The 16,113-nt window shown below is 51.4% G+C and overlaps 1 protein-coding gene across 1 annotated transcript in view; it reads left to right on the forward strand.

Moving 5' to 3' along the window:
• Positions 1–759: 759 nt before the first annotated feature.
• Positions 760–16,113, forward strand: part of CDH23 (cadherin related 23) — a 394,117-nt gene continuing 378,763 nt past the window's right edge. Inside the window, exon 1 of the mRNA XM_059397665.1 lies at positions 760–1,098. The gene's annotated coding sequence lies outside the window, so the exon portion shown is untranslated. The remainder of the gene's footprint in view (positions 1,099–16,113) is intronic.

Here is a 16,113-nt window from a genome sequence, read left to right on the forward strand (position 1 = left end):
CCAGGGTCCTCCATCTGTAAGCACCTGGGGGCATTCTGAGCTCGAATGAAGGAGAGGGCGCAGGTGGGAGCGCATGACTTGTGTGGGCAAAGGCAGCTGGTTGAGCCAAGCGCAGCCAAGCAGCCTCAAGGACTTAAGAGAGGGACGGAGCCTTGCTCCGTGCTCAGAGATTCTGGGAACAGAGAGGGGGCGCTTAAAGCCAACAGATGGCGCCGGCTCACCTAGGCTGTTTGCCGGCTCGCTCGCTCCGGCTTCCCGGAGCCTTTCCCGGTTCAGCCCGAGGCGCGTAGCCGGCAGGAAGCCGGCCGGGCCCCCACCCCTCTGCGTGCCCCTCTCCGAGATGGCGGGCGGCCCTGCGGGGCAAGGCTCCAGCACGCACCTGGGGCCGCTTCCGCGGGCGTCCTCCCTGCCCCTTGGGGGGATTCGTCGAGTTGCCACAGCAGCCGGTGCCATGACATCGGTAGAGGGCAGCTTCGCCAGCACTGAAATATTCATGCCCTGAGCGCCCGGCCGGGCTCCGCGCGGCTCCCGGGGGTCGGAGCGGGGCCGGGTCCCGGGCCACTGCGATCTCTGCGCGCAGCGTGGAGGGGGTGGGCGGCGAGGCACTGCCGGGCGGGCGGGGGCTGGAGAGGAGGGAGAGAGGGAGCGAGCGTCAGGAGGCGGGGTCTGGGTGGCGGGGGCCGAGGGGGGCGGAGGAAGCGAGGGAAAGTTGATCGCGGACTTGAGCGGCGGCGGCAGCTAGGGAGAGAGGGGCGCGGGCTGTGTGGCGCGATGCTCGGGGAGAAGACGCGTCCGACGGCGGCAGGCCGCTGAACCAGGCGGGGCGGGGCAGCCCCGGCATGGAGCGCTGGGTTGCGGAGCCTCGGGACGTTTGGGGCGCGCCTCGTCCGAGCCCGCGGCGCTTCTGAAGTTGCAGGCGGCCAGCGGCGGGCAGCCGGCCCAAGGGGACGCTGGAGCGGCCAGCGTGCCGCGGGTGAACCTTCGCGCCGGCGGCGAGACGCAGCGGTGGCCAGCAGCGGAGCAGGCGGCCCGTGGGGGCCGACCCGGAGGAGAGCAGAGCCGGAGGCGCTTCGCGGCGCTTCTCCGCACACGCACACGGTACCGAGAGCCGCGCACCGCCCCTTCCCTCCCCGCTTCCCTCGCCTTCTCCGCACCGTTCGCCCGCCGCGCGCGGGGAAAGTTGGAGCCGTGGGGTCGCGACCGCAGCCGCCGAACCACTTGTTCCCGGCACGGCCATCACCCGCGGCGAGCGCCCAGGGCCTCCTTCCATCCCCAGCCCCTGGCCCGGGGTCAGGCGCCCCGCTTGCAGCCAGCAGCCGGACGCGCGGCAACTTTGATTCCCGGGAACTCGAATTCCCGCCGGGTTGGCCTTGGGAGGACAGGCACTGCACTCCCCTCCCGGTTCCTGGACATTCGGTCGCTTTGCTTTCCGCGCCTTAGGGAGGGTCTGCTCGGGTCTGGGTTGGGGAGAATTTCGGCGGTAAAGAGGGCGTTGGGCTACCAATCCTGTCCCTTTCTGCGCCCTGGGTCCCCGTTTGGACAGTGGAATGGAGTGGGGCGCACCGCCACCGCGGGATGGGCATTGGCGCTGGATGAAGCTACAGTTACGTAGCTCGCCCCTACCCTCATCACCTCTTGGTGGCCCTGAGAGACCCCAGAGGACCCCCGAAACCTTCCCAAGCCGATCCGGCTTTGGGGACACGCACCCCTCGCGGAGCAGGGAGCCTTGTGTGGCTTGCACTTCGCTTCCCCGGTCAGTCCCCTGGCAGGTCCACCACCGACGGTGCTGGCTGGCCCTGGAGGCCTGTGCTCGAGATTGCTGCCCCCCATCTCCCCTGCAGGTCAGCCCGGGACGCGGGCAAAGCCCGCGCATTCCAAGGTGGTGGAGGCATGAGCCGGTGAGCTCTCCGTGTCTTGCCTTCCCTGTGCCTTGCCTTCCCGAAGCGAGAACCTAGAGTCGCTGCCTCTGGGCTCCGAGTAGAGATTCGGTGCCATCGCCTCTGGCCACCGCCCCACTGCGACCCCAACCCCCAGCCCTGGTGCTATCAGTGGCCTAGGGGGCTGGGGCAGGGGCGGAATTAGCCTTATGTGAATAGTAACACGACCCTACGCTCCCCAGTTCTTCAGAAGGCAGGTCCTGGGTCTCCTGCGTACTTTGCCCTCTCTGATGGGAGAGGCATTGACCCTTACGGTTCAGGCTATTGGCAGGAGCCCCCACCCCAGTGTGTATTTCGAAATAAGCTGGAGAGGCATATAAGGATTGTGTGTGTGTGTGTGTGTGTCCCCACTGGCGCACTGGGTGCGTCAGACCCTTGCCTGGGTCAGGGTGGGCTTGATGAGCCATGTTTGAAGCCAGGTGCGAGGTGCTGATGAGTCAGCCCAGGGTGGAGACAGCTGGCTTGGTTAACGTTTGGGTCGTGGTGCGTGGGTAGGTGCACTGCGGGCAGCTCCCGTGGGGGTGGGGGACTAGAGGTCGTTCTGCCCCTGGAAGGGGCCAGGAGGGGGCCCCTCAGCTGGGAATAGGAATGCTTGGCACTGATTCCCTGGGGCTGGGGAGGGCCTGCGTGGCAGAGTGTGAGTACTTCTTGGGCTGGAAAGGTGGCACTACAGAAGTCACTAGCGTGAGCCAGGTGGTAGAGGACAGTGGGGGAGTGGGAGGCCCCCAGCTGGCAGCCTGGCCTTATCTGGGCTGGGCCCCCTGCACACCTCTGTCTTGGCCTTCCTCATCCTGGAATAGCTGAGCTCCTCACATCTGCCCACTAAAGAGCTTGGTTGGGGGTTATGTTGGCAGATGGTTCTGTTGGCCTCCCAAAGAGCTCCCTCACCCAACAAGCTACCTTACCTACAATTTCACTATTTGACGTTCATTTCTTTGCACTTAATATTTTAAAGGGCATCTCACTGAAGTCCTTACTCTACCTGCACACGCTTCTTGGGGGTGTGGGCCTGGTGGAGCCTTGCTGCTCCAGCTGTGCCCTGCGGACACGGCATTAGCATGACCTGGGGGCTCGTTAGAAAGGCAGACTCCTCTGGCCCCTCCCAGAATTCCTGAATCAGGATGTGTGTTTGACAAGCTCCTTGAGTGATTTGTGTGCTCAGTCAAGTCTATGAAGCTCTGGTCCACAAGACCTTCTAGGGAATGAGCATTTCACAACTTCTTGGATCTGAAGGAGTGTCACACTAGGGCAGGGGATAAGAACACGAGTTTGAGAACATGACTGGAACTGCTTTTCCTGGACAGTCATGATAGGGTTGAGTAACAGTTCCCTGCTGACCCCTCAGGGCCGTCTTCTGCCAATGCCAGGAAGTGTCTGTGTCTGGGGGGGACCTTTAGACAGATCCAAGTAGCAGCTCAGCCTTCTGTGCAGTTAAAACGTGGCTGTGTGTGCTGCCTGTGGGCTGGTAGCAAGTGAGCACAGGGCAGGGGTTCTGGAAGCTGGATATGCTGCTCTTTCTCTAGATGGCCTGGGGCTGGGTTGGTGCTGTCTCTCAAAGGGAAGGAATGAGTAACTGTCCTGTGCTTCATCTGTTCCTCCCAGCTGGTGGGGTGCCCCACTAATCACGCCACTCAGCGGCCACAGGACTTACACAGAGGGAGCTGCCGAAATGCTAATTTGGGATAGCCCAAAAAGGGGAGGGTGCTGCCCAGGCTCCCTTCCTACCCCCAGCCTGGGGTTGGACATTCCACTTCTGCTGGGGATGAGGGGCACCCTGCACTCCAAGACAGGAAGATGATGCCAGGGCATGGTGGCTCCTTACCCCTGGGCCTTTTGCAGGGATAATGGTGACCATGAAGCCATCAGGCTGGCTTGAGAGTAGACTATAGAAGATTTGGCCCAGAGGCCTGGTGAGGCCACTGGTGTCACGGGTGACAGGTCATGGCATGTGCCCCAACCCTGCTGAAAGAGGACTGTCCCTCCCCTGAGCTGGCCTCCTGGCCAGAAAGATGGGTGATCCTTCCAGGGTGCAGAGTGGCGAGGGAGCCGTGTGGGTCAGCACGGGTGTAGGCCTGACCAATGCTTTATCCTGATGTGAACCATTCCTTCATTCAGGAGTTCAAACATAGCTAAATGAAGAAAAGATTATTTTCCTGAACCCTCAGGTTTTAAAAAAATGTCCTGTTATAAAACATAAAGATTTTTTTTTTTAAAGGTTTTATTTATTTTCTTGACAGAGGAAGAGAGAGATCACAAGTAGGCAGAGAGGCAGGCAGAGAGAGAGGGGGAAGCAGAGTCTCCGCTGAGCAGAAAGCCTGATGCGGGGCTCAGTCCCAGGACCCCGAGATCATGACCTGAACCAAAGGCAGAGGCTTTAACCCACTGAGCCATCCAGGCGCCCCCATAAAGATGATTTTTAAAATTGCCTGAATTGCCTTCGAACTCCTTGGTTTCAAGCAATGATAGTGTTGTTTAAAAAAAAAAAAAAATTTTTTTTTTTTAAAATTTTGAGGCTCGATTAGAATTTTTCTTGGCACCAGGACAATCCTCATTGTGTCGTTAATAGGTGAACAAGGCCATTCTCAGGTAGACTCTGCTAGATGGGCTCTTTGGGATGAGAGTGTTTTGCCTCCCATGGGAAAGGAGTGGGGATTGGAAGGGGTTTTGCTGTGCCCGAACGTCATGCACTTGTGTGTGTATTAGACATTGCTTGGGGAGTCCCTGGCCCCGGGAAGCCTTTACTGACTCCTCTCCAGCCTGGGCCTCCCTCCCTCACCTCCTTCCATGGTGCTTTTTACTACCCCGCGGGGGTCTGAGCCCTCGTCGGGACAGTGAGCTCCGGCAGCATGGGCTGTGTCTTAGTCCTCCTTGAATCCTCAGGGCCCCCCAGGCTGGTGGACTCCGGGACTCGGGGCTCGTTGACTGAATGGGCGATTGCCAGGTGATCATTCCATTGCCCTCTCTAGCCCCATTGTTAACTGGTGTGAATGCACTGAGCACGCAGTGTGCCCGTAACGAGTCTTCGCTCCTCCTGTTGGTCACTTTCAGGTCTGGGCGGTTTTGTCTGTCTTGCTGTATCTTGGGCTTCAGCCGTCTGCCCTTGGAATGGAGGTCTCAAACCCATGTGCCTGCGGGGGGCTGGGAGGCAGACAAAGAGAACCGCAGTGCCAAATGTGGGATGACAGGGGGGCTCTGGAGCCTATGAGAACAGAAGAGCCCAGGCCCCGTAGGAAAAGGGGCCATGGTGGGCGGAACCCATCTCCGCAACGGAAGTCAGGATCATGGTTGCCCTGGGGTGTCACGCCTCGGGCTCAAGGTGTGCTTCCGGAGTGCTGGAAATTTCCGTGTCTTGAGTTGGATATCTGCAACAGTGGTGACTGATCATTTGGGCAGAAGAGTCGATTTAGAAAAATTGGAGCATTTATGGGCCACGTTTATTTTGGGTCAATATGAAAATGGCCTTATTGAATCCCACAGGGCAGAAAATGCATATCGTTACCAACTTGATTGACCAGAAGGGTGTCTGTGAGAAACTTGGCATATTTAAGAAGTAGCCACATGGAGACAGCGTTCTAGGCTTTCACTGTGAAATTTAATCTGGCCCTGTCGCGGGGAATAGGGCCGGCTGCCGCTCCTCTGTGCTGGTCTGTATATTTGGGTCTTGGTGTTGGTGTGCCTGAGGCGTGGTCTCACACTAGCAGTGAATGTCTGTGTGGCTCAGGGTTTTGCCAAGGGGAGCGGGAATAGCAGATACAGTCCCCTGCCTCAGGGGCTTCAAGCTGTATCACTAAGAGGGACACGGCAGGCTCACGTTTGGCATTCATATTTTGTACACTTCCTTTGCATAGTCTACAACCTGTGCAAGCGTTGGTTATTATTATAAATGTGAAGTTGTTTCCTTCCTAATTTCTGTAAGGCATCTAGCTCAGAGGCGGACAGAGCTGGGATTGTAAACCAGTGTGTCCCCTCTTGAGCTCCGAAGCCTTGGTCTGCCATGTAGCTTCGCCTGGGTCTTAGTTTTCCCATCTGGTAAATGGGAATAATTTTCAATTACCTTGTAGGCTTGCTCTCAACATGAATAAGAAGAAAATTGTGTAGAAGCCTTTTGTGCAGGGCCTGGCACAGAGCACACATGCAAAATGGAGTAGCTTTTATTATCCCTGTTGATTTAGTCATGGGTTAGGCACACCGTATTCTAGCCAAGAGGTGAGCCCCCCCCCGCCTTATTTTGAGAGCTTGACAATCTGTAAGTTCATAAATTGAATTCTGCCTAAAGGGGTGTGTGCGCGTGCGGTTGTGATTTTTAATTTTGAATTAGTTACTAACAACATTAAAACAACATCATTTTTGCATAAAAACCTAGATTTCTGGCATTTCTGACAGGACCTGGCAATGGTGGGTCTCTGTGCCCAACCGGCAGCTGCTGTTTGGTGCTGACTCGCAGCCGCCCCTTTTGTTTACTTGTGTTTTTATTTTAAAGAATTCCTTGAGGGTTATGTGCCTACAGGATAATCAGATCTTAGGTAGAAGTGGAGACCTTCCGCTGATGCATACCCCATGTGGATGAGATGCGTTCCCGGTGCCCTGGCAGGGGGCCGAACGCCCCCTTCCAGGCCGTGTCATCCTGCTCCAGAAGTGACCACTGTGCCCACATCACTCTGATTTCGGTCACACATCTGAGCTTTGCCTGAAGGCTATCTTTTAGACTTAGGTGAGTTTATGGCCTTCCGTTCTCCGCAGGCCCCACCACTCCCTATTACCTCACATTTGATCCGCCATGCTCATTTGCCCTCCATCCTGTCCCCTTTAGCCATTTGAGTGTGGAACCTCCATTCCAAGCCCTGGGAGGGTTCTTAGGAATTAGCTAGACTTGCCATGTGACAGGTGGGGAGACTGAGGCCCAGAGTTGGGGAATGGGGTAATTCTAGGCCCTCTCCCTGGCTGAGGGTGGTGGTCAGACAGGGGTCAAGCCCTGCTTCTCCTGCCCCAGCAGGAGGTGGGGGCACACCGTATTCTAGCCAAGAGGTGAGGTCCCCCCCCCACTTAGACAGGCTTTCATCTCTCGGACCCTAGCAGCCCAGCACTTGGCCTGCAATCACAGTACCCAAGAGCCTCCCGCAGGCTGATCAGCCTACGAGGGAGGGAGCCTTTTCTGGCCCATGCCTTCCTGGAGATGCATCTTCCCCAAGGCAGGCTGATAGTGACGCTCCTTTTCTCTTTAAAGGCCATGCTCCATTTGGAGAGGACCTGAGATGCCATTTGTGACAAGCACCCTGCGTACCACCTTGATTGTCTCTGTTTCTGAAAGAAGACTATAATTTGGGAGCCAGTGAAAGCAAGGGAGGGAGGGAAGCAGAGGAGGGAGCGAGAGCGGGAGGAAAGAGAGAAAAACCCCCAGGGTGGTTGGGACCATGTCTGAGTATCCATTTGTGTCACTGGTCCTGTCTACAAGGGATGTTGGCTTTTCCTGGCATCTAATTAGGGAACCAGTGGCAACAGAACTCTGAGCCAGACCTCTGTGCCCCTTCTGTGGAGGCCTGTGGCTTTGTATTCGATGGGGAATCTATGGATGGAATGCCACCAGGAAAACCAGTATATACTGGGGAGCGGAGTGGAAGGTCCTTCCAGACCCATCCTCCTTAATGTTTTAGGGTCTCACGTGCACTGCTGGGGGGCCTTGCCTTCAGCCCCCTGGCCAACCAATATTCAGCATCACCAGCGTACCAGTCTCTACCTAGCTGCTGGGGGTTCACGCTGAGGACAGGCAGCAGAGCTGCTCAGGAGAAATAAAATGCGAGCCACAAACGCAAACCACAAGTGTGGCTTGAAATTTTCTCGTAGCCCCTTAAAAAAAGTTACAAGAAATAAGTGAAATTATTTTTGATGATCTATTTTCTTTAACCCAGTTCATCTAAAATATGTCCATTTCAACATGGGATCAAGGTAACAAATGATTATTCGTCATGTATCTTACATTGTTTTTTGATCCCAAGTCTTTGGCATCTAGTGTGTGTTTTGCAGCCAGAGCACATCTCAGCTTGAACTGGGTACATTCTGAGTGTTCATTGGCCGCCCGTGGCTAGTGGCGACTGCACTGAACTGGGGGAGAAAGTCAGGTAATAAAGACATACCCAAGGCATTGACAGATGGCTCTGGGGGTTCCAGAGAAGACAGAGGGGGCAATTGACATGCTAGAGGCAGAAAATAGGGTGGTTGGGGGAAGGCTCTTGGAGGATGGGAAGATGCGATCCATTCCCATGGACCTGAGCCCTGGCAGGGCTGGGGAGGGGTGGGGTGGAGTGGAAGGAGGAAGGGGTGCCCATGTGTCCACTGGCAGCCTTCCCGATCCCCTACAACGCGCCAAACACCAAGCTTTTTTTTTTTTTTTAAGATTTTATTTATTTATTGGACAGAGAGAGGTCACAAGTAGGCAGAGAAGCAGGCAGAGAGAGAGGAGGAAGCAGGCTCCCTGCTGAGCAGAGAACCCGATGGGGGGCTCGATCCCAAGACCCTGGGATCATGACCGGAGCGAAGGCAGAGGCTTTAACCCACTGAGCCACCCAGGCGCCCCGCCAAACACCAAGCTTAATGGATACTAATATTTTAGAAAAGCACTTTGTCTCTGGGGTGTGTATGTGTTTGTCCCCGCCTCCCCCTTCTCTGCACACTTTCCATGAGAAAGATAAGGAGTAAGTTCGTTGCTACTCCTTGCTTTTTATGCTGGGGAGTTTTCAGCACAAGGAGGGTGTCAGCCTGGAAAGCTGCTGCACTGCGGAGCATTAGGGATCATGTCCTCTGGGTAGAGGGCCCAGCCTGCCCAATGTAGGAGGGCTTGGATGCCAAGGGGTTGGTGTGCTCAAGAGACCTGAAGGCTTGTCTCCTCTCTTGGACTTGGGGTGGGAGGACGGCTTGGAGGGGATCCTGGGGTTTTGAAGAAGGGCCCGTGAGTAGATTGCTCTGGGGCTGGGGTAGGGCAGACCTTCCTTGCTGTCTGGACTTCAGTTGTGATTGACCTGGGCCAGGGTGAACGTTCAGGCACCTACAGATCCAGACAGTGGATGTTAGACAAAGACTGGCTGGGCTGGGGCTGGTGCTGGGGCAAACTGCACATGCTCCCCCCTCCTCCGTCTGAAGGGGGCGCCACCACTCCCATTCTGGCCAGAGCTTGGCAAGCCAGAAGACAGGACAGGTATGGTCACAACTGACTTCCAAAATTATATAGAAGTGCAGATTTTAAAAAATGCATAATTTTGTTATTTTAAGGTTAGCAACTAATTCAAATATTTAAAGATACCATGAGGCCATTCATTCATTTATCAAATATAAATGGAGCCTTTACTGGGTGCCAGCCACTGTTCTAGGCCCCTGGGGCCCAGCAGTGACTCCTGACCTTGTGGAATGTGTATGGTAGGGAGGACCCTTCAGCAAGCTGCCTGTGGCCCACACGTGACCAGTCTATGTGTGACCTCTGTCATAGAGTTAGAGTGTCAGGACTGCTAGTAGTAACTAGAAACACTGACTAAGCTTTTACTATGTGCCAGGCCCTTGTCTGAGCACTCCGTGAGATAGGCACTGTTGTTACTCTGATTTTACATATGAGAAAACAGAGGCACAGAGAGGTCAAGCACTTCACCCGAAGTCACACAGCAGGCAGGCAGTGGGGTAGAATGTGAGCAAGGCTGTCTGACTCCTTCATCTTCTGCCTATTCTTGGCCCCACACTGCCTTTGGAGAAGGCCAGAGCCAAATTCCTGACTATCCAGATGGGCATCCAAACTCAGAAAGGGCACGTGACCCACCTCAGGTCTGCACAGAGGTGGTGACGGGGCTGCATTCTCAGTCCAGCCTGTCTGGGCTTCACCTGTGACCGACCCTGCTCTGGGGTGGGACATTCAGGGGCCTATGGCACACAGGCATATGAGACAGTGAGGCTGGGCAGTGAGTCTTGTGATTGAATCTCCACCCACACTTCCCCTGTGCAGTGGGCCGGGGTGGCCCACAAGCTACCCTCCGTGTTTTTGGCCCAGTGTTATTCCTAGAGTGGCCTCAGCTTGGATGCTGGTCCCAACCCGTGTAGTCTCCCTGGGGGACCATAGGGGACTTGTAGCTCTCCTGTATTGGCAGGTGCACAGGAACCGTAGGCAGAGAGTTCCATGTGAACCGTGAAGCTAGACACCCCCAGTGAGTGTTGAAGACTTCTGTCACGGTCCTTGTGCAGATTCAAGGGCTCCAATTCTCTGAGCGACGGTTTACTCATCTGTGAAGGAGGGGGAAAATCCTTGGGGCCAGGCTACCACACTCAGGGAGTAGGGATTCTCGAGAGATGCATGGACGTGCTTGTCAGAATGTATCGTGATATATAGAACCTGTAATCAATCAGTTGATCAATATTTATTAGTTATCACTATGTATGAATGACTTACACTATGGGGGAATTCACGAGATATATGCAGATAGCTATTGAAATAACAAGAAAATCTCTAAACCCAATATCAGCGTCTTTGAATGGCTCAATGACTTGTGTCCCCTCCCCCGTCAATTTGATACCCATCTCTTGGGTATTGACTAAGCCTGTCCTGTTTGCAGGACACACCGCAAGGCACACTCACGTATAGAAGTGGAGAAGGCATGGCTCTTCCCTCCCATGGGCTGTCACCCTCGTCCAGGTACTGGATCTGGGACAGCCGATTCTGTGTGAGTGGGTGAGAGGGGAGGGGCCTGCAGCTCCATTTGGAAATTTTAGCATCTCAAGCCTAGCTCCGCCAAGGTGTTCCTTCTGTGCTCTTCCTCCAATGAGGAAGCTTTTTTTTTTTTTTCACAAAACATTTTATTCCCTGAGTACCCACTTCCCAGGGATCATTCTGCTGTCTGGGGTCCCCCCACCCCATCCCCATGTCCCAAGCACTACTCCAATGCCTCGGAAGCCCAGACCCCAGAGCTCTCCCACTTGGGGGCTGAGTTTGCACAGGAATGGCTGCACCCTTACAAGAAGACGGGAAGGACATGGGGTGTAGACTGGGGATTGCCGCAGGCCAGACTTGCCATGCGGCTTGACCTGCCAAGCTGAGCCCGAGGGCTGTTGGAAACTGGAGCTCGGGCCGGAAGAAGGGAGCCCATGAATAATACAGCGGGATGGAGGCTGTTAACTAGGTGACCTGGTTGCACCTGTGCGTTTCACAGCTTCCCCAGGCTGGGCCGTGGAGGGCTGGGGGTGTCAGGGGGGGCAAAGGGAAATGGGAAGGGCCAGCTGAAGACACAGCTTCTCTGTTTCCCTTTCATCGGTCCAGCTCACAGGGCTTTGTATGAACAGCTCCCTCTCATTCTCACTTGGACCCAGATGGCCTGGGCTGTGTGTGTGTGCGTGTGTGCACGTGTCTTTACACACAGGTGTGCTGAAGTTCTGCACCTGGACACTCCCCCGAAGTGGCTGCTCCGAAGGGTGGGCCGTCTCTCGTGCCCTGCCCCCACGCCTGGTTTCCAGTTGTCTGCTACACGGGGCATCAGGCTGCCCCCTGTCTCCATCATGGATGTGCTGTGTCACCTTTGCCAGGGTGGCCCCCTCTCGGCGCTCCTGGTTATTGTGGACACGAGATGGTTCTGTCTCCCTGAGCTTTGGCCTCCACCAAGGGAAGTGCTGTTTGATGTAAGGAAGTGCTATTTGATGTAAGTTGGGGGGCCGGTAAGTCTGACTTTATCTTCAAATGCTGCGGGGTCTGTCATTTTAAGTGTTTGTCACTGGATCTGGCTACAGCTACCACACCTGGCACAGGGGAGCCTCTGGACCCCATACCTTCCAGGAAAACAAAGAACGTCTCTGGCAGGATGAAGGCCTCTTCCAAACAGAGCAAAGGGCGTGTGCTTATACTGTAGCAGGAGAGCTCAAAGGTGGATTCACAAAGAAACTGGTTGTAGGATGTGTCACGTGCAGGGTGGAGAGTCTGAGATGGTAGCATTCGTTCCTGGAGGAGGCTGGCTTTGCCTCCAGATGAGCCATTTCCAGACCCCTGGCCTGGGGGGTGGGAAGCAGAGGACCCTTGGCCAGTGCCTAGAAGGGGAACAGGGGCCCCCAGCCAGCACCTTCTCTTTGTCCTGAGTGTGGTCCGCAGGGGTCAGACCTCTGAGGAGGTCCCAGGCCCTCCTCCACGGCCTAGGGATGGAACCTGCCCCCAAATCCACCCTTTGGCCCCAGCTGGCTTCCCCAGGCTTACAAGCCCAGGCCCAGAGAGGCCAGGCCTGCCTGCTGTTCTTCAGTTGTAGAATGGGGCCTTCAAGATGTCACACACCTCATCCCTGTCCACACACGCATAGACGCATTTACAATCTTGGAAGAGATGGGGAGCCTCTCTCCATTTGTGCTGTGTCTGGGTGGTATAGCTGGGGCTCCAGACCCCAGGCCTCATCGGTGGGCCCATTGCTGAAACAAGGGAAGTGTTTCTGAGCCCAGATACCCAGGGTCGATTCCTGGCTCTTCCAATTCTTAGCTGTATGGCCTTAGGCAACTTAATCAATCATTTTTTTTTCTTTGGTTTTCTATCTGGAAAATCAGGATAACAGCAGTACCTACTTCACAGTGTTACTGGAAGGACTAAATGAGTTACAGCATGTAAAATCCTTAGAAAAAGTGCCTGCACGTAGTAATTGCTCAACAAATACTGTCAGTATGTATTTTTATCCTGCTGTTATGCTCACCTATTAGGTATTATGATGCTCCTGTTATTCTCAGCTCCTACATTCTGCAGGTGTCATGCAGATTGCCTGGGGGTGCCAGGAGTAGCTATCATACTTATGAGAAAGGCTCTGTAGGTTCAAAGGAGGGGGGGAAGTGGGCAGTCATAAGAGGCTTCATGGAGGAGGAGGCCCCCTTGGCGAGACTGTGACTTCTTTCTGTGCCCACTGGCATTGTGTTCCCATGGTAGGCAAACACAAAGAGAGGCAGGGCAGTGTAGTGGTGAGTAGCCCTGATGGTGCCAATCCAACTGGGACTTTTCTTAGTCAACTTTTTAATTGAAGTATAACACATACAGAAAGGTGTGCAAATCATACAGCTGGGAATACTGCAGAGTGACCACTCCCATGTAACTTCTCCCCAAACCAAAAAACCAAAACCAAAACCAAAAACAAAATAGAAAAACAAAAACATCCAAAGCCATCTCCCTGTCATTAGTCCGCAAATGCAACTCTTAGCCTGACTTCTAATATCATATGTTCATTTCGTCTGTGTTGTCCCTCTAGTCTGCAGGTAATCAGGCAGTATATTCTCTTTGTGAGGTTTTCTATCATTTAATTTATTTGTGAGTTTTATCCTGTTGTCTATACTTACACCCATTCATTCTCAGTGTTGGATAGTATTCCATTGTATGAATAATCCACTGTTTATCCATTCTACTCTTTATGGGCAACTGGGTTGCTTCCAGTCTTTGGCTGATATAGGAAAGGCTGTTATGATTGTTTGTTATGTATCTTTTGACATATGCATATGTGTATGAAGTTTTGTTGGGCGTGTTTGTCCTTGTACCGATACAAACTTTACAGTGTAATTCCTATAGCTTTATACATGTAGTCTGGATATCTGGCAGTGTAAATCCTCTAGCCTTCTTCTTCTTCAGCATTTTTATTTATTTTTGGTTCTTTGTATTTCTATATAAGCTTTAGAATGGCCACAGAATCCCTGCTGAGATTTGATTGAGACTGCATCAAAAATAGGTAGGTCAATTTGAGGAAAATTGACATTGTTACAATATTGACTTTTCTGATCCACAGACAAGATAAGCTCATCCGTTGACCTGGGTCCTAATAAATTTCTTTGAAGAAGGCTTTTTAATTGTCTGCGTAGAGACTTTACACTTCTTTAACTAGATTGATTTCTATCTGTTTTGTGTTTTCTTTAATCCTATAAAAATTTATATTTAGAGATTTTTTTCATTTCTAATTATTTCTGGCATGTGGACATACAACTGATTTTTACAATATGGCCCCGAATCCAACAATCTTTGCTAAATTTACTTATTTGTTCTGATTGTTTGTTGAATTTTTTTGTTTTTTAACATATACAACCATGTTTTCTAGAAAGAACCATGTTTTCCTTCCTTTCTGATGCTTTTTTTTTCTTGTCTTATTGCAATGGCTAGGACTTTCAACACAATATTGAATAGAACTGGTGACAGTGGGCATGTTTATTTTGATTCTGGCATTGAGGAGAAAGTTTTCAATATTCTACCATTAAGTGTGATGTTTGCTGTAGGTTTTTTGTTGATGTCATTTATCAAATTAGGGAAAATTTCTTCTATTATTTTTTTTCACAAAATTGTGGTAAAATATTCTTGACACAAACTTTACCATTTTAATTGTTTCTAAGTGTACAATTCAGTGGTATTAAGTAAGTTCACCAAGTTGTGTAACAATCATCACCATCCATTTCTAAACCTTTTATCATCCCAAACAGTAACTCAACTCTCTACCATTTAAATAATAACTCTCCATTCAGTCCCCATCCCAGCCCCTAGTAATCTCTATTTTATTTTCTGTCTATACAAATTTGCCTATTCTAGGTATCTCATATGAGCAGAATCATACAATATTTGTCCTTTTGTTTCAGGCTTATTTCACTTGACATAATGTTTTCAGAATTCATCCATGTTGTAGCATAAATCGGAGTTTCATTTCTATTCAAGGCTGACTGTTGTCCAATTGTATGTGTATGTACACCATGCTTTATTTATCCATTTATCTGTGGACAGGCATTTGGAATGTTTCTACTTCTGGTTACTGTGTAAATGTTGCTATGAACATTGGTGTACAAGTATTTGTTTGAGTCTCTGCCACCAATTTGTTTGAGTATATCAAAGAGTGGAATTCCTGGATTGTGTGGTAATTCTATATTCGATTTTCTTGAGAACTCCCATACTGTTTGCTACAGCAGCTGCTCAATTGTATTCCCAACAGGAGTGCATAAGAGTTAAAATTTCTCTGAATCTTTGCCAACACTTTAAAAAAAAAAGATTTTATTTATTTATTTGAGAGAGAGAGAGAGCATAAGCAGGGGGAGCAGCAGAGGGAGCGTGAGAAGCAGGCTCCCGCTGAGCAGGGAGCCAGATGTGGGACTCCATTCCAGGATCCTGGGATCATGACCTGAGCCAAAGGCAGATGCTTAACCAACTGAGCCACTCAGGTGCCCCTTATTTTTTGATGATAGCTATCCCGATGGGTTCTAAGTGGTATCTCATCATGGTTTGATTTGCATTTCCCCAATGGGTAACAATGTAAATATCTTTTCATGTGCTTATTGGACATTTGCATATCTTCTATGGAGAAATATAAGTCCTTTGCCTATTTTTGAATTGGGTTGTTTGTGATGTGGTTGTTACTGAGTTGTAGGAGGTTTTCATGTGTTCTGGAAGTTAATCCATTAGCAGGTATATGATTTGCAAATATTTTCTCCCGATTCCATAGGTTGCCTTTTTCACTCTGTTTTTGGATGCACAAAAGTTTCTCAATTTTGATGAAGTCTGACTTACCTTTTTTATTCTTACCCCTGCTTTCAGTGTCACAGCCAAGAAATCATTGCCAAATCCAATGTCATGAAGATTTTCCCTTAAGAAGTTTATAGTTTTAGTTCTTATTTTTAGGTTTTTGATTGGTTTTTAGTTAATTTTTTAAAAAGATTTTATTTACTTATTTGACAGAGAGAGACACAGCGAGAGAGGGAACACAAGCAAGGGGGAGTGAGAGAGGGAGAAGCAGGCTTCCCGCTGAGCAAGGGCTCCATCCTAGGACCCGGGGATCATGACCGGAGCCAAAGGCAGACACTTAAAGACTGAGTCACCCAGGTGCCCATATTTTTAGTTAATTTTTATATATGGTATAAGTAAAGACTCCAACTTGATTCTTTTGCATGTGGATATCCAGTTTTCCTTGCATCATTTGTTGGAAGTACTGTCCTTTCCCCCAGTGAAGACTCTTCACACCCCTGTTGAAAATATATTAGCCTTGTGTGCAATGGCTGATTGCTGGGCTCTCAGTTCCTTTCCATCAGTCTATAGTCCTGTCCTTACATCAGTACTATACTATTTTGATTCCTGTAGCTTCATAGCAAGTTTTGAAATCAGGAAGTGTATGTATTTTAACTCTGTTCTTCTTTTTTAAGATTATTTTGGTTATTAAGGGATCTTTTGAGATTC

This window comes from Mustela nigripes, chromosome 4, assembly GCF_022355385.1.
Source record: "Mustela nigripes isolate SB6536 chromosome 4, MUSNIG.SB6536, whole genome shotgun sequence".
NCBI classification, from domain to species: domain Eukaryota; kingdom Metazoa; phylum Chordata; class Mammalia; order Carnivora; family Mustelidae; genus Mustela; species Mustela nigripes.